This window comes from Amblyomma americanum, chromosome 1, assembly GCF_052857255.1.
Source record: "Amblyomma americanum isolate KBUSLIRL-KWMA chromosome 1, ASM5285725v1, whole genome shotgun sequence".
NCBI classification, from domain to species: domain Eukaryota; kingdom Metazoa; phylum Arthropoda; class Arachnida; order Ixodida; family Ixodidae; genus Amblyomma; species Amblyomma americanum.
Genome location: NC_135497.1, coordinates 307,120,979 through 307,143,232, shown reverse-complemented (window position 1 = coordinate 307,143,232; position 22,254 = coordinate 307,120,979). Strand labels below are relative to the sequence as shown.

At 44.3% G+C, this 22,254-nt stretch overlaps 1 protein-coding gene and 1 pseudogene across 2 annotated transcripts in view; both read left to right on the top strand.

Moving 5' to 3' along the window:
- The window catches only part of LOC144115330 (histone deacetylase 8-like), a 55,921-nt gene extending 51,950 nt beyond the window's left edge, over positions 1 to 3,971 (top strand). Inside the window, exon 2 of the mRNA XM_077649667.1 lies at positions 3,847 to 3,971. The gene's annotated coding sequence lies outside the window, so the exon portion shown is untranslated. The remainder of the gene's footprint in view (positions 1 to 3,846) is intronic.
- LOC144119939 (nuclear pore complex protein Nup133-like) overlaps positions 3,231 to 22,254 on the top strand; it is a 117,097-nt pseudogene continuing 98,073 nt past the window's right edge. The window contains exons 1-8 of the transcript XR_013312415.1: positions 3,231 to 3,289; positions 3,847 to 3,971; positions 4,091 to 4,197; positions 7,521 to 7,730; positions 8,419 to 8,490; positions 15,456 to 15,563; positions 16,097 to 16,216; positions 17,660 to 17,719. The product of XR_013312415.1 is annotated as a nuclear pore complex protein Nup133-like (transcript). The remainder of the gene's footprint in view (positions 3,290 to 3,846; positions 3,972 to 4,090; positions 4,198 to 7,520; positions 7,731 to 8,418; positions 8,491 to 15,455; positions 15,564 to 16,096; positions 16,217 to 17,659; positions 17,720 to 22,254) is intronic.

Here is a 22,254-nt window from a genome sequence, read left to right as displayed (position 1 = left end):
TATAAGGAATGTTGATATTGAAATGGAGAAAGCGAACTAGAAAATTGACAAGCAAATATTTGGACAGCGGTAGGGGGGCAAATCAGCAATTATCGGTTAAGAAAAAGGTTGAAGAAACAGAGAGAGCTCTGTGGAAAGCAGGGATGCTGACGAAATCAGCACTGGGAACATACAAGATTTTTAAGCAGGAAATTGCCAAAGAAAATATCTATGTTAATTGTAGGGGAAGCTCTTTGTTGTTTGAGGCCAGGACGGGAGTTAGACATATAGAGTCAGGTACCACGAGTCATGGCTAGGTGGCTTGAGCCACCGCCCGATTTAAAGGGTTCAGCCTTATCCATCCATTCATCCAGCCGTCTGGCGCGTCGGGTGCCTCTGCTCTCTTCGAGAATACGAGAAGCTGGGCTGGCGCTGATCGGCCGCGCGCAGTACGATTCTTGCTTTCGCGTTTGCATCCGTGTTTAATTGCATTCATGCTTTCCTAAGGCTTTTTCAAGTTCGTATTCCGCATGCAATCTGTCCCTATGTATTTAGAAGCGCTAAAAAGAAAAAGATGTGGGCGTACCCGTGAATTTCTCACAGACGAGACATATCAGACGATTCTGATCAATACCTATTCCACAGTGTCGTGTGTCAAATATCTGCTGATAGAAGAGAAGTTGTTTTTTGTCCCCACCGGAAAATTCAACAGCGATCCAATTGAATATTCCTGTTTGGCAGTTTGCGAATGTCATCCGGGTGTAACAACATGTTGGATGTTCGGGCTGTACTGTCAGGTCTCGGAAAGCTACTGAAGACCATGATCGCTGCGTCTAATTCAGCATCCAATATTGCCCACAAAGAATGTGCTTCGATGTCAAGGCTCATACTCGCTGATCTCCTCTCTTCTGCGCAACCAACTTCTACTTCAGCTCCAAAGCCACCTGACGTCGACTTTGCAAGCAGCGCCAAGGCTGTTGAGAGAAAGATTGGTGCTTCAGAGGCTTACTACCACAATTTTGCCACAGCACCTGCCAACGCTTCAGAACTCGGCTACCGCTTATGTGGGCGGTTACATTGCACGAGTTGTTGGCGAGCATATGGATTGCGAGAACTGACTTACTTTGTGTACGAAGCCTGTTAGGAACCAGCCACTCTTTCAGTTCACCCGCAGCCAAGTCCGAGATGGGCTGCTCTACCCATCAGATCAACTTCTCTTCGTTCTCGACACAATAAAAGCTTTTGCTGACCGCACCCTGCAGGAAGATGAGACCTTACAAAAGCCTCTCACTACATTAGTAGAGCACACTGCCCCAGCTCTTTGTGCTTCAAAGTTGCTAAGTGCAAGGGCGATGGCAGCAACGAGCACAGGCTTAAGCTCATGAATCGGTTCTTTTCCTGAGGCCACTCCTCTGCAACTACGCATTCAATGTTACTGACAAGGACGTAGTTAAACATTTTTCAAAAAAAGCCCCTTTTGTGAAAGTACGCGAAACTGCGAGAGTGGCATACGCTTTACTGCCATGTGGGAGTGGGACTCCACAATAAATGCTTCTTTTTTTCGAGTTGGAGTACTCTAAGTTTTGAGTTACAATGCACTGATATTGAATACATGAACCCCTACATCTTTTTTTTTTTTTCGAAAAGTGTGCCATGAGGCATAAGTTGAAAAAAGGGGAAGGAATGCGGGAGATAGAAAGTTAAAAGAAGGATTCAAGACCCGTTGCGCTGAGGTAGTCCGTGCAGTGCTATCTTCAGGCAGATGGTGCAGCGCCTCACGTTACCTAACTGATGGCACTGACAGCAGGGTGCATTTTTCGTGCGTACCGCTCAAGTTGAGCGTCAACACTGCTACTCGAGAAACAGTGCTGCAGGAAAGTGCACAGTTGATCAAATGATGAAACCACATTGCACAGCTCCACATTTTCTGGCGCCAACTGTGGCTTCGGTGGCGACAATGGTAACTCTCAAAAACTTTACGAAAGAAACGTGGGATCAGGTATCGCTTTGGAAGCAGTCTAACGGCTCTACGTGCTACTTAGCGCATGTTCTTCCGGCCTGCGTCGTCTGTTACATGAGTAAACAGCATGCAACAGAGCTTTTTCAGTGCCCAAGCTTTCAGTATCAGCTGCTGCCAAACACTGCTTTCAAATAACGACCCTCAGACAAGTGAACTTAAAGGTGACAGAACAATTTTTCACGATTCGGATTCAAGCAGGCGCTCGCTGCCATATCAGCGCAGCAGACGACGTGCGAGTTCATTGCACAGCAATAGCCGCAAACGACACGACTGAAATGGGCCGGTTACCCTTAGCGACAAGAGCTTCCAAGCTTCGTTTTAAAAAAGTTTTGATTGTACTTGAAACAACATGAACACAGTTGAAAAGTCAACGACAGAACATCTGCATTTCTATGAGTGACGGTGATGTGACGGGCATTTTACTGCGGTGGCGGCGTGTGGCAGCGAAAGGCCGTACTAGCCCCGACGACCGGCTTCCATTGTTCGCCTCTCCTTTGTCCAGGCACAGAAAGTATAGAGGAGGCACTGCGTAAACTAAAATGCAAGCGTGACTGCGTGACTGGCAGGCTCGCAGGCATTGGCTGTACACACGCATCTCGCCGAACGACCCAGAAGTCGGAGTACCCAGCACGCCTTGCGGCTCGTTCAGATTGGACACGAAACAAATGGCACGTGCATCAGCAGCCCATCGACAGCTCTCGTACCACAAGAAGATGCATGCATTTCTTATATAGTGACGCTGAATAATTCCTCCCAGTTGTGTGGTTGTACGGTTTTCTTATTTTTACTCGCCATGTGTCCTTTATATGCTGCCTGACATCCATTCAGTTGCTAGTCAGCACAAGTGTGTCCCTCGTTCCCGTTGTCCCGTCTTAAAGAGGTCCTGCACTGCGATGCTTTCCTCAGTGTCTATTAATCTGATTAAATCGATTCCTCATGCGTTGCAGAGACCAGCTAATGCAAAAAGAAGTATTGAAATCGGAGCATGCAAACGAAAGTTATTCCACTTAAACTTAATATAAAAAATAGACGAAAATGCCTTTCATCTGCCCTTTCACTCACCCTGCTCAAATTGCGTGCTACCAGTCAAAACCGCACGTAGCACACATGCAGCCAAAACGTGCCTGCAATCGTTGCTGCTTTGCTAGGGTAGTGCAACCCACAGCTGGGCATTGTGCCAGTATATGGTCCCCCTTTGTGTACACATTTTAGACAGAGCCCGGGGAGGGCCATGTGCCCCAAACCTCCTCTCCTGTCTCCTGTTGGCTTCTCTACACATTTTTGGGCATGGTGTGTCCACCGAATTTTCTTTTTTTTTTGTGCTGCCTTGTTTTCTTTTTAACAACAGTGCTGACTAACTTTCAGTCAATCAATCAGTCAATCAAATCTTTTTAGAGAAATGGAAAGTGTCGCCCCTAGTGTAATTGTTATTAGTTTTCATTCGCTTTCACTGCTTCTTTTCAGTTTTTGTGGAATGTGTAAGCTAACAGCGCTCAGAAACATCATATTTTGGATCTATTTTGGGAGTATAAAGGAATTAGGTTCAAAGCCCAACCAATCAGATAGGCAATGCCCTGTCTGGATACCACCTCATTTCCACGGCTGAAAATAGCCGCTGTGTTGCGACACTATCGGCTCGAAATGAGCATTTCTGGGGAAGATTAAAATGTTAAATTTTATGATTTCAGAGATCTCTTTGGGTGCTGAATCATCACAGTGTCTCTTACTTTGCATACAAAAAACAAAGGCATCATGCTTGATTTACATTGCAGGGCACCTTTAAGTGTTGTTGCATCCTTTCCATCGATCTTCTGCCATTACATGCATTTTGTTCTTCTGTATTAAAGGAGTCAGCTTCACGAGAGCCCCTTGCACCAGTCTCAGGTTCTTGAAGAGACTGCAGAGCAAGTCGTTGAGCTCTTCGGCACTGAGCTCCCTGTACTCGTCAGCGAAGCTCTCATCGAAGCAGAACGTAAGGACAGTTTCATAGCTTCTGTGCATTTCAGTTTTGCACTTCATTTCTAGCAACGTGTTGCTTGCATTCTTTGTGAAATACTCTTTTTGCACCTAATGCCACTTGTTATGTTGCAGCTGGCACAGATATTACCGCACGCATTTCAAGCTGTGGATGGGCATGGCTGGTTTGTAGCCGAAAGTTCTGCGTGTGGCAATACAAGCAGGGATTGCATAACAGAAATGTAAGTGTCCTGCATCACGTGCTATATGCAACTAACAGTATAGTGAACCTTTTTATGCAAAGGATTGGGGGCTTTGAATCAGCGAACATTGTGATAAGATTACTTTGCCTCTGTGGCGCCCGGGGTCATCACGGGTGTATGGAAATAAATACTGCGCGCATGACCCAGCTTGGTCAGTGCGGAACCCGCTGATTTGCGTGCATTTTTTTTCCAGCCCGATGGCCGGCATGGCCTGGGACTACGCAGTTATTGCAAGCAACTCGATCATTTACCCAGTCATTCAGCGGGTTTGGCGAAATGTGTGGTCTTTCAGTCATCTTTCAAAAATCATGATTACTAACTTACGAAAGGATGTAGAATGACATATGGCACAAGTGCTAGCATTTGCCTTGTGTACGTCTGTGAGAATGTGGGCACTTCAGTGAATAAAATTTGGATTTTGTTTTTTTCGGCAGGTATCGAATTATCCAAAATAGAGAGAACAGGCAAGCACTGCCAGTCAGAAGGCACCAAAATAAGTTCTCTGTTCAAGTTGTGGGGCCTGCAATGAGATATGCAGCTTAACCTTGGGACGCCCTGAGTATGCTAGCTGCTGCACCCATGGGCAGCTAAAGGAAGCTGTTCAAAAGACACGCACCTGGCCGTGGCTGGAATGGAAACTACGCAGCGCCCACCAGGCTTTGCATTGCATATTGGTTTTAAAGTTTGTTATCAATAGGTGCAATTATTTTTTACACAGTGAAATGTACTGGCGAAGTTCCCAAGCCAAGAACCACTGGCAAAACCTCTTCGCTTGTTAACAAAAGAAAAACCTTGACTCCTAAGAACACTCTCGACAGAGGTCTGTCTGGTTAGGAATGTGAATTTAAGGAACAAATGAACAGCATCCAAGTTCTTCTAAGAAAACGCGCCATTTCAAAATCTACTCTGTTCATCAAGGCCTGACTGCAGGAGAGTTGCAGCTTGGGTTTAAAAAGCCCATGTGTAGTCAATTGGCGGGTCACTGATCCTAAACCATGGGTGTCCCTTTAAAGGGTAGTGTATCAAATGCAGCAAGCAATGAAAAAGTGGGTTTATATATGGCTGGTACAGGCGTGAGTAAAAAAGATTAGCACAGTGACATCACTGGAGCGGCGAAAATCACACCATGCAGCTGGTGCGGCACTGTGCTTTGCGAACACACCTGGCACTTTTGTTATCAGCATGTTTGTAGCTGCAGTCCAAATCATCTTATCTGCCACCCTAGTGGCACGTCACTAGTGCTGATCTTTTTCATTCACGACTGTACGGGGTCTCTCCCAAAACTTCCCGGATCATTTTTTTATAAATCATTTATTCAGTATCAGTTTACAATCTCTTCAGAACTTTTCAAAGTATTCTCTCCGTGCTTCGATGCACTGTTTCCAATGCTTCACTCAATCATTGAAGGCACCTTGGAAGCCGTCAACGGGAAGCTCCTTCAGTGAGGTCGTCGCAGCTGCTTTTTCTGGCTCCAACGTCCCATGCCAAGTTTCTTTTAGGGTTCTTTTGGTCCTTGGGAACAAGAAGTTTGGTGGTGCCAGGTTGGGGCTGTACAACGGCTGGGGCAGCGTTGCCACACCTATTTTGGTCAGCAACTTGGAGACAGTGAGCGTGTTGTGGCTTGACACGTTGTCATCGTGCAAGACCCAATTGCTGGGAATTTTTTTCGGACGTATCGAACCCTGTTGCGCAACCATTTGAGCACTTTAGAGTAAAACTCCTTGTTGAGTGTCTGTCCCTGTGGCACACGGTGAACCACACCTTTTCTGTCAAAAAACACAATCAGCATTGCCTTAATTCGCGATTTGTTCATCCTTGCTTTTTTCGGGCAAGGAGACTTCATGGTGTGCCACTCGCTGCTCTGACGCTTTGATTCGAGATCATACTCATAAATTCACATCTTGTCCCCTGTGATCACTCTGTCCAAAAATTCTGTGTCCGTTTCCTAGCGTTCATGTAATTCCTGGCACTTCAACAAACGCTTTTCCTTCATCTCACTTGTCAGGACTTCTGGCACCATTTCTGCGCAGACTTTCCTCATTTGAAGATCCTTTGTTAAAATGCGATGAACGATTTTTTTGGGTATTCCACACTCCTCTGCAATCATCGGAATACTTATGAAGCTGTCGCTTAAATACATTTATTGGCTAATGTCTGGTTGCAGAGAGGTGATTGGGTTGGGTGTCCTATTGGCTCGTTCCCCCACAATACTAGGTGGAGCGAAACACAAAAGGTGCCTGTGTGTTTTGCGGTGTCAGTGCACATTAAAGATTCCCAGCTGGTCGGAATTATTGCGGAGCCTCCACTAAGGCAATTGCCAGTCCTTGTACAAAACTTGACGCACTTTTTGCATCGAGCCGCCCATTTGTGATGTCGATGGGCGTCCTGAGCGGTCGTCGTCATTGATGGACTCCCGACATTCTCAGAACGTCGTCTGCCGCATGAGAGTTCGGCTTTGTTTCATTGCGCCGTCACCGTAGGCTTTCCGAAGCATCTCGAGTGTCTCCGCCTCATTTTTACCTAGTTTCACTCAAAACTCGATTGCATAATGCTGCTCCAAAAACTGGTTCATTTTTTTCTCGGTGAAGGTGCAGTAGATACCTCTGTGCGGAGCATGACCTGCTCAACAACTGCCTGCAGGCAACTGAGACCAGTCTCGTTTCAAAGCTTAGATCCCCCACTAACTTCTCCATCTGAAGCGCTGCCCCGCCAGGCGGCGTAGCCGCCTACAAAATATCATTCCGGGAAGTTTTGGGACAGACCTTGTACATGGAGATAAACATATTTGTTGTTTCATTTTCAGGCTGATCTTTTTCATCACGAAAAATTTGAAGTAAATTCAGATTTAATCTACCTAAGGTTTAGAATTTGTCCTGAAATTCAAATTTGGATTTAATTGAACCGGCCTTGCTTGCAAGGTAATCTTGAGAGATAAGAAGAGAGCAAGAGGGATTAGAGAACAGATTCGAGTTAATTATGTTATAGCAGAAATCAAGACGAGGAAATGAGCGGGGGCATAACGTGTGATGCTGCAAACAGATAGGCTCATTAAGGTAACGTATTCTAAGGAAGTGAACACACAGCCAAGAGCAGTGGAAAGTTGGGTGGAGGAAAGTGATTAGGGATTTTGCAGGAATGTGGTGTGGCAGCAGGTTGTGTGGAACAAGGGCAATCGGAGAGCATTACCAGGGCCTTTGTCCTGCAGCGGACATAATCCAGCTGATGACTATGACCTTGGATGTCTTACTGTGTCCACCTCGTGTGGAATTTTACATCACTGCTTCTGCGACTCTATCTGACAGTGTCACATGCTGATGCTGCCGCCGAGTGACCTGGCCCACCGGGCCGACCTGGTCTATGTGCTGCTGAGGGGTGAGCTTGCCCCGGTGGAACAGGCTGTGGCGCCAGCTGGCATTTTGCACTACTGGCCCAACATCGCCCATGAAGATTCCTCCATCGATGCTCTAGCCGACCTCCACGGAGAAGAGTGCTGCTCCCTTACCAACACGGAGGTGAGCGAGTTCAGCGAGTATTTATTTATTTATTTTTTAAACGTCTTTATTTCTGCATAAAATAGGATTAGTTACAGGGATATAAAGCAATGAAAAGGCAGTGTTAGCAATTCTTTGATAAGCCAAACTGTTATGATGCTGCCACTAAATGGTGTTTAAAGTTAGGCCTAGGCCTTTTTTGCTACACATCGCCGCACCAGACAGGTGTGTCGCATGCACAATTATTGAGTTTCAGGTGTCTTGAGCCATTAGTAAACATTGCAGCTTTACTTATAGCTACTTGTTCACATTGCTGAAAGACAATGTTAAAGTTGAATGACATTTAATGAACAGTGCTTCCAGCTTTTGATGACCAACTACTACAGTCAACTACTCTAGGTGTCGTCAGTGATGTCAACTTAACAAATTGCATTGCCTTTGACGGACAATTGACGTTGAGTGCAGTTTTTGTGTGTTCTTTTTGTTGAACCTTGTGCAATCTGTTATTGTCTGTTTGGACTAGTGTCGGAAAAGAAATAAATAGTTGTTCATTTGTTGCCTGTTATTCTAGAAATTGTTTGTGGCTGAGGCTGACTCATGTTGCCAAGTTCTTGGGAATGGCCAGTTGGCCACATTGCTCAGTTCAATGTTGCAGTATCCCTGAGAAACTAGTAATTTTGTAATTACTGTAATTTTGCTGCTGTTGCAGCCTCTCGGCTGCATCGTGGCCACCACTACAAGCTCCCTGATGCTGGTGACACCATCCACCATTGAAGGACAAGTAAGTTGGCAAAAGTTGCATCTTGCTGTATCTGAGTCCCTAAACTTACCAGGCTATAACAAGCTAGCTGTCAAAATTTGATTTTGTTATGAAAACCCCATCTATGGCAAAGTATTTTGTTAGCAGGGCAGTTTTGTGCACCCATTGCAGACTTCTTTTTCATTTTGTGTTGGTGTTCTGCATAACCAGCATTCTTTTCATGTTCATCACATTTAAAAAAGCATTGCCTACTGCAGAATTTTAGTTGCTTGTGTTTTTTCTCTGTAATGATACATAAGATAGTATAGATTGATCACCGCACGAATATTCACATACAACTGCTAAGTGCAGTAGGCGCTCATTAATGCAAACTTCAAGGTCCTTATCAGAAGTTTGACGTATCATAAGTGCACCTTAATATGCTTCAAAACTAAATGCGATTTTCTTTATGGATATCTATACATACAAATAGTATTTTCGACCAGTTTTTTTATGCAAATTGAGAAGTTTTTTTAGCACCACGTGAAATATGGGTGGAAGGCAGTGATATGTGTACTCAAGTGTGGGTGAAAAAAATAAAATAAAATAATGCGCTAGTACCTCAAGAAGTAAAATCACCTTACCACAAGGGACTTTTGGAAAAATGGTACAATTGTTTAAAGGTTGAATAATAGTTGATGTCTGCAAAAAAAAGCTTTCATAAACAGTTTTTCACCACAGGAAATTTAATTGATGAAAAAATAGGCAACAGTCATCGGCTTTTAAGAAAAAACTGTGCAGAAATGACAATTTGTCGCAATTCTTTCTTTGTGTACTGCATGCCCACACCCACTATTGGGAATACCAAAGCAGAACTGCTCCATATTAATAAGGCCTTCAACGACCTCTTTCACAACGGCGATGCATTGGCAGTGGAGCCTGCTCACAAGCGGCGGCATAAAGTTCTAGCCATAATATTACGGAGTACAGCTCAGTAATCAAACTGTTGGGACACCTTACCTAATGGAAATTAGGACTTACTGTATACATATGCTACCATATGCCACTGGTGCACTCGGGCATGAACCAAAGAAACCATCATGTCTTCTGTACGGAACGCAGAAAATTTCTGCTGCCAAAGTGTGCTCCGTAATATTTTGGCTTCACATGTACATGTAAGGAGGCTTCACCAAACAAAGACCGGCATGGGTGGAAGCAAGGGAATCGACTTTTGTGCCCGAATTGAGATGCCTTCTAAAAAGATTTTAAAAAATGGCACAGCGACGTGCTGGTTAGCATCTAAACCTTTGCCCAGCTGGGCTTGGCTCGCTGAAGTGTGGCTGACTTATGCAATCATCACGGGCTGATAGCAAAGCTCAGAAAACGAAACTATGCAGCGACAGGGCGACTCTGATTGGCACGGCCCTCCTTTGGACTCCGTATGAGTAAACAAGTTGGAAGGGCCGAATTTTGAGCTCACTCGGCACTAAAAATATGATGTGTCCGACCTTGGTCGCCGCTGTTTCACGTGCCGGGAGCGTAGTAGCAAGACAAAGTTTGAATTAACCAAATTTAAGAGAAATAACGGTATGAACTGACTGGCTCTAAAATGCATTGAAAATACAGCCTGCCAGCCAGAATTTTGAAATTTGTGTGATTTCACTGAAAGTACGAATTAATTATCACGAGTCTGCGGCAATTTTTAACTGGACTTTTCTCTCATGCTCTTTCGATTTCATCAGCTGAACAAAAGTTATCACTTTAATTTTTGTGAGGCGTGAAAAAAAACCTGCTGCTTCTTTGTTGTCATTCCAGCTCTTGAAGCAGGCTGGCTTAAGTGGTTTAGTGAACTAAAACTAAACTACAGATCAATGCTTATATTGCAGTTTTTTCGTACCTCACGTGGCCTAAAGCTACTTTTGACGTCACAGCCATTGTTGGGTTGATCAGGCAAAAACTGAAATAGTATAAAAGAATAAATTCAAGTCGCTGTGGTGGCTCAGTGGTTATGGTGCTCGGCGGCTGACCTGAAAGACGCAGGTTCAGTCCCGGCTGCGGCAGTCTCATTTCAATGAAGGTGAAATGCCAGAGACCCATGTGCTGTGCGATGTCAGTGCACTTTAAAGAACCCCAGGGAGTCGAATTTATCTGGAGCCCTCCACTACGGCGCCCCTCATATGCTGTGTCACTTTGGGACGATAAACTCCATAAAACCCAACCAGAAGAAATTCACTCATAAATTATTTAGCAGCTAAAGGGGAATATCAGGGGTGATGTAGCACATCATTTCAAAGAAGAGAACTCACAAGCGAAAATTTTGTGTCTATAATTACTTATTTAAGGTGAAAGTCGATGGGGATATGATGGTCATGCTTGTCAGCAATAAAAGGCCACAGCCCTGTAACACATCCTCACAAGTGAGTTTGTGACATCTACATGTTTGCTTTGATCAAGTCTCGTATCAGTGGACATTCTTTCTATCGCAGATTGAGTGTCATAGGCTTATTTGCATTGTGACAGTAAAAACGCCTTTGTTTTTACAAAGGGAGGCTTCATTTTAAATGGGGCTGTTATAAGTGGGCTTGACTGTAGTTAAGCAGTGTGTTTACTATGAAAGAAAGCTTAAAATAGTAGGCCTTTTGTTGTAACATCTTGTGTCGCAGCTGTCAGCCATGTTCCCTCAAGCTCAAGAGCAGAAGAGTTGCTGACAGAAAATTCACTTTCAGTTTTTTCCGACATGCTTGGTTATTCGGACTTTCTCGCGGCCCTGCCACATGGCGCATAGAGCCAGTGTATAATAGTGACTAAATTTTCGGACACATTGCAAATGATTGCTCGATTTTTTGGACTTGTGGCAGCACTGCCACTAAGCTGCCGTTGTACAGAAGAACCTCAATTCGAATGTCAAGAGATATCGAGGAGTGATTAGAATATGATGGACTTTAAGCTATAAGAAGAGCCTCTTTAAATGATACATTTGAGCCCACTTATAGTGGCCGCAGTAATAACGAATGCTTTCTCATTACAAATGAGACTGGTGCTACCGCCAAAATGCTTATTAGGGCAATTATCTCAGATACAATGAACAAGAGATGCCACACAACTCGGTTACAGCGAATGACCACGCCCGATAAATTCGACCCCGGAGTTGAAAACCTTCTTTCTTCCCAAGTGAAAATTCTAACTGGTCCAACTGGTTTATGGACAAAAATTTCCAGTTGATTCCAATTGTCATTGAGCTGGTTCTCAACTGGTGCAGTTGGAACTGGGAAGGTCCCGTAAACCAGTTGGACCAGTTACGATTTTCACTAGGGCTGCAGGAGTGGAGAGCAACGAGCACCTCCAAGCTTCCTTGACACCTCCTTCCCCCCTTTCTATGGAAAGAATGCCACCATCCAAAGGCAAACAAATAAATACGGGATGTGCAGAATGCTGGCACAACAGTTTGCCAGATGCGGCCGCCAAAAAAGTATGGCTTGAAAGGCCATGCCTAGTGCTGGAAAAAAGTGCAGCAAGTTTCGCGTTACCATCATGTGCATGAGAATGAATGGCAGTGACCAGTGGCCATGCATCATCAGGAAGGCTTGCAAAGATTCAGTGCTTTGGAAGCTACATTCTGGTGCGCTACAGGCACCACGCAAAGGCCTGGACGATGCGTGACGTTTTTTTTTTTCTACGAGTGTTCCACTAGACATAAATTTAGAGTGGGTATGGGGATGAGAGGCGATTTGTTCACCGGGAGGCTGAAAAAAAATATAAGCTCTTGTTCTTGCTCGTTGACCGTTCGGTGCACCACTCCTCTGACTGCGGCAACCACGCTTTACTGCCACCGAACGCGACATGCCAGACCTGCCAACTTGGCACTGGCATAATTCGCGTTCTATAGGTGTCTGATCAGCACTGTGTTACCAGAGCATACCGATAGCAATTGAGTGACCAGATGCCAGCATCCCAGTTTGGGTAACTCTTTTTCTTCCCGCCATGGGGTAAGTTCTCTGCGGATGGAACTAACGGCGAGGTGCGTCAAGAACTGTGTGCGTAAGGGAGAATTTATAATCTCAGGAACAATGGATGGAAGACGCTGTTATTATCGGACACATTTAGATTGTGGCAACACGTCGACACGCTGCTAGCCTGACCTGATGTCGCCTGGGATGACTTCATTAGTGTGAATGATGACGCCGACTTTGAAGAGCCATGCACTGAAGAAAATATTAGTATGCGAAGTAATGAACACTCTCCCATTGCCAGGGATGTGATGAAGCATGCACTGAAGAAAATATTAGTACGCGAAGTAATGAACACTCCCATTTCCAGGGATGTAATGAAATCGATGATGAGGAGGCTGACCTACCACTAGATGGCGTGGAGGCTACCACTGCGATTAGTTATGTCTCATTTCTAAAGGAGCTTGTGGATAGCAGCGCTATTGGTGAAGGGCATGTGATTGCTCTGGAGAGCTTGTAAGGAGCTGTAATAGGCTCTAGTTTGTATAGACAGACATGCATAACGGACTTACACTGTGTGACTGTATTTTTGGCTGCAACATGGGAAGTCTACTTACTTTGAACCTCGGATACAATGAATGCAATCCATGTGACCGTCAGGTTCATTTTAAGTGGGCTCCACTGTATTTTTCGTGGGTTAGCGCATTGCGCACATGTGATTGTAAGCTCCTGTCATTGCCAGATGTCTTCCGCAATACAGACTACAATACAGACTTACAATACAGACACAGTTCATGACCCTTCTCTGTGCCGAGTCTTCTCTTTCCGAATACGCGAAGAGGCAGTGGCAATGTTTTTCAAAGTGATTGACTGCATACCTGCAACAAAATGCATCACAGCCCTGACTTTCTGATTGTGATACTGACAATAACATGCGTTTCGCTGACAGGCAAAGTGCCTCTCATTATGTGCCAGCCGTCGCAGAGTGCATGCAGCAGTGTATTGCCATTTCCGAGGTTGGTTTTCGGCTCTAGTCACTAGGCCTAAATATGCAGGCTTCAGCCATGATCTAGTGGTTTGGGTGCCCGTCTTGGCTGGGGGAAGTTGTTGGTTCAAAACCCACTGCTGGACACCCACCAGTAAAAATGGGTACAAGCACCCCCTGTGCTGGCTTTCTTCAGAGGTTTGCGCTGGTAGAACTGAAGTGGTGGCCTTGTGACAGAGCATCCACCTTGCATTTGGCAGGTGTTAGGTTTGTTCCCTAGTGCCAGCGGGTACCCACCAATTTTTTAATGGGTACAAGATATCCCCCAGCCTGATGCTCGGCTTTTCTGAGGTGAAATGCTTGGGAAAAGGGTCTAGGACCAAACCATTGAATTGATGGGTCAGTGATTCCTTTCGTTGTCATGCAACTTAAACATCCTTTTCTGAAGCATTTCGCCCCAGGAAATTCAAGCACCACACCGGGGGAAATTTTTCACCCATTAGAAAACCGGTAGGTAACCATCAGCACTGGGGGGTTGAACCCAGCACCTCCCGAATGCAAGGTGGATGCTATTTACTCAAGGCCACCTCACATGAAGGGAACTTGTGCAATGGATTCACTTTTAATGTGATGGTGTTAAGGCTCCTGTTCTGTAGAAAATACGGCATCATTGGTGGTGTCACAGACAACAAACTGCCAACCATGGCAGGTAGCAAAATTAATGATTAGTCACGAGAAGTTGTTCGGGAAGCGCAACCTGGGTCTCACAAGCCCCATTGGTAGCTGTGTTTGAAACAGCCGCCAGCCGGGGCAGTGGTACATCACTTAACCGCTGCACTACTGCGCCAAAAGGAGTATGAGGTCTCCCCGCTATTTATGAGCATAAAGTTAGAGAAGGACCAATTCTGCATATATGGGCATGTAGGCAGCACCTAGGTGACAGAGAAAGAGTACTTGCACGAGAGGGATCTGTAATACTGTATCACATTGTACTCTTAAAGGGGCTCTGAAAGAGGCTCTAATAGCTTTGCGGTATGTCTGGGGTGTTAAAGCGTGCCGCTTCATGTATATAGTCCAGCATGAATTTTTTTAATTTGTTTCGTATAAGCTGAGTTATCTGCAGTCAAAATTTTAATTTCAGCATGTTTGCGTCTTTCCCTCTCCTCTTGTCACTTTTTGTCCTCTGGAAGGTCGGCGCTCCTCCAACAGCCCCACCTCCAGGGGCAGAGCTTCCTGACCCACCGGAACTACACGACTTACTGGCTGCGGCCATGGTAGCTTCCTGGTTCGGTTTATGGGGTTTAATGTCCCAAAGCGACTCAGGCTATGAGGGATGCCATAGTGAAGGGCGCCAGAAATTTCAACCACCTGAGGTTCTTTTCTTGATGTTTGAAAGAATCTAACCAATAGCTATCTCTCAAGTCCTTGGAAGGTGTTTCAGAGCCCTTTTAATTGATGGTGAAAGAAAGAACAGGGACCAAATTACGGAACAATCAAATCGCAAACCGGGTCTATTAGCCCAGCTCCTAATGGTTGATATATCTGCCAGTCCATGCCGACTAATAGGAGCTTTGTGACTAATAGGAGTTATGTGACTGCTTTGAAATTGTGATCATTCCGTAATTCAGCCCCATTATCTGTGTCTGTGAAAGGCTATGCAAAGAGGACCCTGAGCCACTGAAGGGACTCATTAACACCATCTTGTCATACCCTTAAGGCAGAGCATAAGTGTCCTCTCAAGTTTCTGCGTCTGGACTTTGTCCCATCTCGTGCATTTGTCCGCGATGTCTCGACAGCAGTACAGTCATAAAACATTGATCTCATGGAAGCCGACACCATCTATTGTCTGTGTACACAATGCATTACAAGATTAGTCACATGAAGGGTCAGAATGCACACACAACTACTGACCTTTTACACCAGTTGCTTGGCAGTTAGAATTGAAGTGATTTTTGTTCGGCTGAATTTAATTTTTCAGATATTTTTGCAGTTCCTAGACAGTCTGCTTCATGTGCTGCATGTGAGATTGAGTGACAGATCTGTTACTCTAATATTGCAACATCGTTATCTTACAGACTACAGTGCTGATCAAGCCCCTTAAGACACCCCAGGGACTTATAACAGGCATTGGACAGCAGGTGTCATCATTTAATTTCGGGACCATGCCTGCCTAGTAGGAAGCTGTGAGTGTTCCCTGAGGTTGTTACAAACGTTAAATGTGATTGTGTTTCAAGCGACAGTAAAACGTTCATCTCTGTCTAGCTGTTACTCTTAGTTGAGTTGTGCCTGCTCCTTGTGTATAATATCAAATGACATTTTAAATAAAAAAAGGTACTAACAAAACAATTCCACCTCCCTGTCATTGCACTTAAGCATTTTCTTTTCTTCCAAACATTGACATATACAGCTGTGCCCTGCATTATCTGAGTCAATCTTCTTTCTGTAGTCTAAGCACAAAAGTAAACAATGTTGTATCATTTCTGAGAAATTGATAGTTTTCTGCACAGTTTGAAGGAGAACAGAGAAGATTCACTATTGGGTTGGCAGCGATGGTTATTATGTGAAAGGTGTTGATCATTTTCTAATTGCCAGCAAGTTTAGCACAGCATTCTTACGTGCATTAACATTGCATGCGATTTGTGCCTGGCATAAACCTTGTGTTTGCCTTGAGCTTTTTACTCTTGCTAGGCACTGATGCATTTCCTCAATTTTTCAGAGGTACCTCACAAAAGTGCTTGTGGAGCCAACAAAGGAAGAAGGCGGAAAGTTTGTCTACGTGCTCCTTCGAAACAGCCTCCAGAAATGGTTCCTAGAAGAAAAGACACCGAGAAGGTGAGTGGTAACAGGTCTTTGCTTGCCATTCAGCTCCTCATTGGAAATGACACTGACAGCTCGTAACTCACATGTGCACTTAATGTGTTTCTCTTGAAGCTTGGCATGGCTAAGCAGCATATTCTGAGTCCTTGCATTTCTTTGAGAATGCTCAATGAACCTGGAGTTGACAGCTGTGTTGTGATTTTCCTTTGCAGAGATCTACTTAGTTTAGTCCAGTTGGCTTTTGCTGGAGAGAAGTCAGGCTGCAGTGAATTTGCAAAACATTAGACACCGACAGTAGAGATTGGCATGTGTTGACCTGCACTCAATCATCCTGTTGCTATGTCCGTTCATTCTGTTACCTTTTTTTTCCCCAAAGTGCTCTCTGCACTGGAGTTATGGCTCGCTCTCTCACCGAGAGGGTTGGGATGCTGTGAACTGTGCTTCTGTCATGCATGCCTTTTTATTTTGAAATGATTTGGAGAAAACAGTGCTCTTTAAAATTTGTGGTCAGCCAGCTTATTGTTTTCACTGTCTCAATGCCAAGACTGTGAGGCTACTTTATAGTATCTGCATGGAGTGCCTGCAGATAGTTATGAGTTTTAGCTTTCACAGTGGTGCAGTTTTCTATGTGTAATATGCGCACAAATGCATGAAATACAATTATATGGTGCCTGATGTTGGTTCTGATACTTCCAGAAAGATCAGAAGCATGTTAAGAGCATGTTGTTTTTGTAGCCATTTATTCAACTAAATTTATTGGTATTTAATTTTGTTTTCTAATAACTGCCTCATGCATAGATTGTGTAAAGGCTTGATTGTTTTGTGGTTTGCATGAAATAAACTGTACTAATGCATTAAATGTTGCTTCATGTCTTTTGAAACTTCCTTTTTATGTATGTTTCATATCTGGTCGGCTCTCAACAGTTGAAACTTGAAGGGGGCCGAAAATTTTTAAAAAATTATGATTCGGTCCTGTCATCATGACATGCACTGAAATGGTTCTTGTTAATTCAAAATCTGCTTAACGATAAACTGAAATTAACTGGCTGCTCCAATCAAGAGAGTTCGAATCAGTGAGCACCCACTGTATTAAAAAATTGCGTGCTTTATTGCCCAAAAGCTATAAACTATGACATTTTCATCCGTTATGGTCAGGCTTTAGTACAGTCAACTCTAGACAGTTTGAGCTTAAAAGATGCTCAAAATTTTTCAAATTGTACATACTATTTAGAATTAAGGGGAGCTTCTGTAATATTTTTGATGCTGACAGCACATCGTTTGAATTAACGAGATGTTTGAGTCAAGTAAGGTTGAAGTAAGGAGATTCCACTGTTTGCATGCAGATAACAGGGCTCAGTAATCAATTCAACATGCATCATCAGTTGAAAAATTGTTCTATAGTGGGTCTTGGTGCATTTTTTTAATTCCTTGCACAGTGATGAATCTGTGTCATCTTTTTCAGCTATGTGGCGAATGTGACCTGGACCGGTCCATGAAGGAACAGTTCCACGAGACAGTCTGAGTGTGTAACTAAGCATTCAGCACTTCTCAGCATGATGCACAAACTGACTAATGTGTCACTGTGAGAATGAAATGAAATCCAGTGTTGGTTGCTTTATCAAAAGTCATGTAGTTTTGTTGAGGCTGATCTTGTGTAAATACTATTGACCTCGTAACCGAAACTGTGTGCTGAGTCTATTGGCGCCATCAAGGCTTTGCTTTTCTTTTTTTTCTTCTAATAATGCTATCTGGTGTCCATACTTGGGGTTCAGTGTTTCTGGTTTTTAGATTTTGAAAATTGAGAGGATGAATTGCGTTTCTGAGTACAGTACACACTTGGCACTGCATCATTGTGCAGGGACCTCCCCAGAAATTTTTCAGAGGTGGACATTTGTCGACCAAGAAAGGGGTGGACTCTGGAGGGAGAGAGAGAGGGTGTGCAGTGAAGAACAGAGATTTTAGCTGTCTTGTGAAAAGCTCTGACATGGTACTTTGTGTTGGGGAGGGAAGGTTGTAAGAGAAGGGTGCAGAAAAATTTCTTTTAAAGTTAAATAAAGGAAACTTATATAAACAATTATGCAGTCATTGAATTGGGGTGAATACACATCGAAGAGGAGGCAAGTTAGTGAAGAAGTCCAATGTCCTGTAGATGGGCAGACAAAAAGTTGAGCGCAGGGCGCATACATAGCAGGGGGCAATACAAGAATGTTTTAAGGTTTGTTGATTTGTCCAGTGGTCATTAGATAGGCGAATAAAAAGTGCATTTGCAGCAGGCTGAGGGACCTGAACCACTGTTTGTCGGTAGTGGCACTTGTGAGAAGAGTTCGGGAAAAAATAAAATGTACGAGCTGGGAAATGTGAAGCTGGAACAGTGGAATTGTACGCAAGTTCATTTCAATCTGATCACGTGAAAGACTCTTAGGTCTTTGTCTCCCCCATTTTACCATTTGCTGCAAGCGGCAACACACTTCCCTAGAATTTCGGAAACTTTTTGACTCCCGCGATTGTGACTCGCGGTAGTTTAGCATGCACAAAATGTCCTGTATGTCTTGCGACAGCTTTCTGCGTCTGCCGGAGAAGCAGTCTCTGGGAGGCAGCATGTGCTCTGTGCTGTTTTCACGGTGACTGCTGTAATCGAACAGTTATTGCCTGTATAGAATCGGGAAACTTTCCTAGGCCAAAGGGGACAAGAAAAAAAATTCAGGGAGCCAACCTGCACCACTACACAGTCTCTCACAGCATTGTTTTGTTTTTGTGACATGCTTGGAGACGTCGCAAAATGAGAAGACGCTTTGAGAGACCAATCCATGTGCACTACTCTCCTCACCAACCGCCACCAAATCACCTAGACCCCATGCCATGAGGGACTGGAGGGAAATGAGAGGCCACATGCTCTAGCTGGAGGCATCATCAACTGAGCGCGGCCACCCACCATGCCCGCTTTTACCCCTCTACCCTCCACGTCTAACGAACATCTTGAGTTTCAGTGTCTTTAGCGCAGACACCTCCCTCCCACCTTACAGGGAATTAGACACTACAGACACCTTCTCATGGTGGCAGATACAGAGAATACCTTCCCAAGCCTCCATACACCCGACATTATATGCCGACAGATGTCCATGGTGCCAGGCCCACCCCACACTTGATCACATTTTGTGGAGATGTGGGGCCAAACCGAACAATCTACAGACACAAAGCACATCTTTTGAGTGGTGGAAGGTACCGCTGACCAGCAATAACCTGGAGGACCAACGGGCCCTCATCCGACAGGTTCGCAGGGCAGCTAAAGCCAGTGGGGCACTGGAATAAGGTCCCCACCACAAGCAACTCTTTTTTGTTTACTAAAGTTTTTCCGCCTCCTCCTCCTCCTCCTCCTCGTTTTTGCATGAGAGGAACGTTGCAGAGAACAGAGGAGAAGTGAGCGACATGATGGCCATCTTTGCTTCTTTCTTTTTCGCATGAGGGCCAAAAACAAAGCAAAAAATTGACAGGTGATCATTTAGTGTCATGTGACACTTCTGTGCTAGCAGTGTGCTTTTAATTTTGTTGTCAAATTCGCTTTCAATATTCCCCTTTTAAAATGTGCCTTTCTGATTTAGGAACGCAGCTGCTGCGTACCTCCTCTTCTTCCTTTCCCTCTTGCACTCTGCTCACTCCAACGGCGGCGGCGGTATGCTGCGAGCTCTAGTTTCTCTCGCTCCTGTTAGAGGTTCTATTGCTGCACGCTTGGGAAGAAAATTGGCAATTTATGTGAACATTTTGACCACGCTGGGAATTAATTGCTAGGTGAAACTTGTCACCACCCCGATACAAAAGAGAGGCTAATAATTATCTATCTCCTCTCCCTCTAGCACTCCTTCACTCTGGTCACAAGCCCAGAAAATCTGGATAAACACATCTAGGTTACATGGCTGCCACCGCATGCTGCATGACGCTGAGCACTCAAAATCACCGCACGAATTTCAAATGTTCGGTACATCCCATTGATTTTCTATGACTCATAAATAGTGCAGGAAGCATTATATAAGGCAGATTTTGGAGTGATGTGTTTGGACAGAATCTCTTGGGACCGTCTGGCTTTCTCAGTATTATAAGTTTAGCCGCCACGGTGGCTCAGTGGTTATGGCGCTCGGCTACTGACCCGAAAGACACGGGTTCGATTCCAGCCTTGGCGGTCGAATTTCGATAGAGGCAAAATTCTAGAGGCCCGTGTACTGTGCGATGTCAGTGCACGTTAAAGACCCCGAGGTGGTTGAAATTTCTGGAGCCCTTCACTGGGGTGTCTCTCATAACCTGAGTCGCTTTGGAATGTTAAACCCCCATAAACTAAACTAGTATTGTAAGTTTAAAATACCCCCTTGAGTTACACGTTGCTCACTACTGGTGCAGCTGAATGACACTCGTTGTTAATGTCCATGAAAGCTGGGAATGACAACGCCTGCAACAGTGTTCTTTTATGGAAGCATGGGATATACTTTTGATACAGTAAAAAGAGTATCTGCGTTTGCCCGCACCACAAGCAGAGGCACGGCATGGGCGCGAGCGATAACGCAGGCGCGCTTAAAACTCTTTCCCGTGTGCACCTCTGCCAGTGTCACGCAGTGAAGTCGCAGCATTTTCTATCAGCAGTGGGCAAGTCCACTGAGTTGGCAGTCCGCGTCGGGCATTGTCAAGTTATGCATCATCTTGTCCATTCATGATCTTATCGAGTGATGGGCAGGTGATAGCAGACAGGGATGGGTGGCCGGACTAGTGAGGGAATCCCTGATTGTGGTAAAATAATTAGCATGCATTGCAGAATTGCAGACATTATCAGTAAATTCTTTCAGCAACAAATTGTAGTGCTAAGCGGGCCCTTGCTTTTTTTTCCATGTGCTCTTGTGTGCATGTACTCTATTGCACTTATGTTTCATTTTGAAGCTATTCTGATTGGCCTGGTATCAAGGTCACGTGACCTTGTGACCTTGGTAACGTGACGTGACGTCATCACAACTTGCCTACTATGGCAGGTGTAAATTAAATTGATTCGATTAAATTAAATTCAGTTGCCACCTGCCCAGTATGGCAGATTTCGCATTCTGCATTGGTCACAAAAGTCGGCGATTGGTTGAGAGGGTGATAATGTATGTCACAAGATCACAGGACCACGGCGCAAAAATTAAAAACTGAAAAACAATGGGCAGTGCACACCTGGGAAAGGGCGAGACAAACAGGTTGGAACAGGTTCTTGGTAGAGTAAGACTCACTGAGTGCAGGATTATGTGTGTGCCAATAAAGATACAGTGACCACATTGTGTATGTGGTTTAAGAACTTACACAGACACAGAAACATCTAGCAGCAGCGTTGCTTCTACTGCTGTTACATTTCACTCTTAAGGGGGGAGCCTGGTCTTGAAAAAAAAAAAAAATATATTAATGAATTCACAGTTAAGAAATCTTCAGGGAACATGTATTTTTGTGTGCCGATTCTAAATATGTCATTTAATTTCACATAAAACAATTCCTTGAGCACTTATGTAATTTTTATGCATGTATTTTGTGAAGAGCTTTGAAAAAAATTTGTTGTGGGAAACTTGCTGGTATGTATGCCATTTGGTTCTCTTGATACCAAGGAATGCAATAAGGGTAAAATTGTCTTCCTGTCTATCATAGAACTTAAGTTATAGAGTTTTGAAGTTGTTGCTTCAGAAATGTGAGGAAAAGTGTGTATTCCTGTTTCTGAAGTGGCAGCTTCACTTCCCCATAAATCAAGTTCTGTGATAGCCAGGATGATAATTTTACCCTTATTGAATTCCTTGGTATCAAGAGAACCCAATGGCATACATTTCAGCAAGTTTCCCACAGCAAATTTTCTTCAAAGCTCTTCGTAAAATACTTGCAAAAAAATTTATATAAGAGCTCAAGAAATTGTTTTACATGAAATTAAATGACATATTTACAATCAGCGTGCAAAAATGCATGCTTCCTGAAGATTTCATAACTATGACTACATTAATAAAATTTTGTTTTCAAGACCAGGCTCACCCCTTGAAGGGGCCCCGAAACACATTTTCAGTG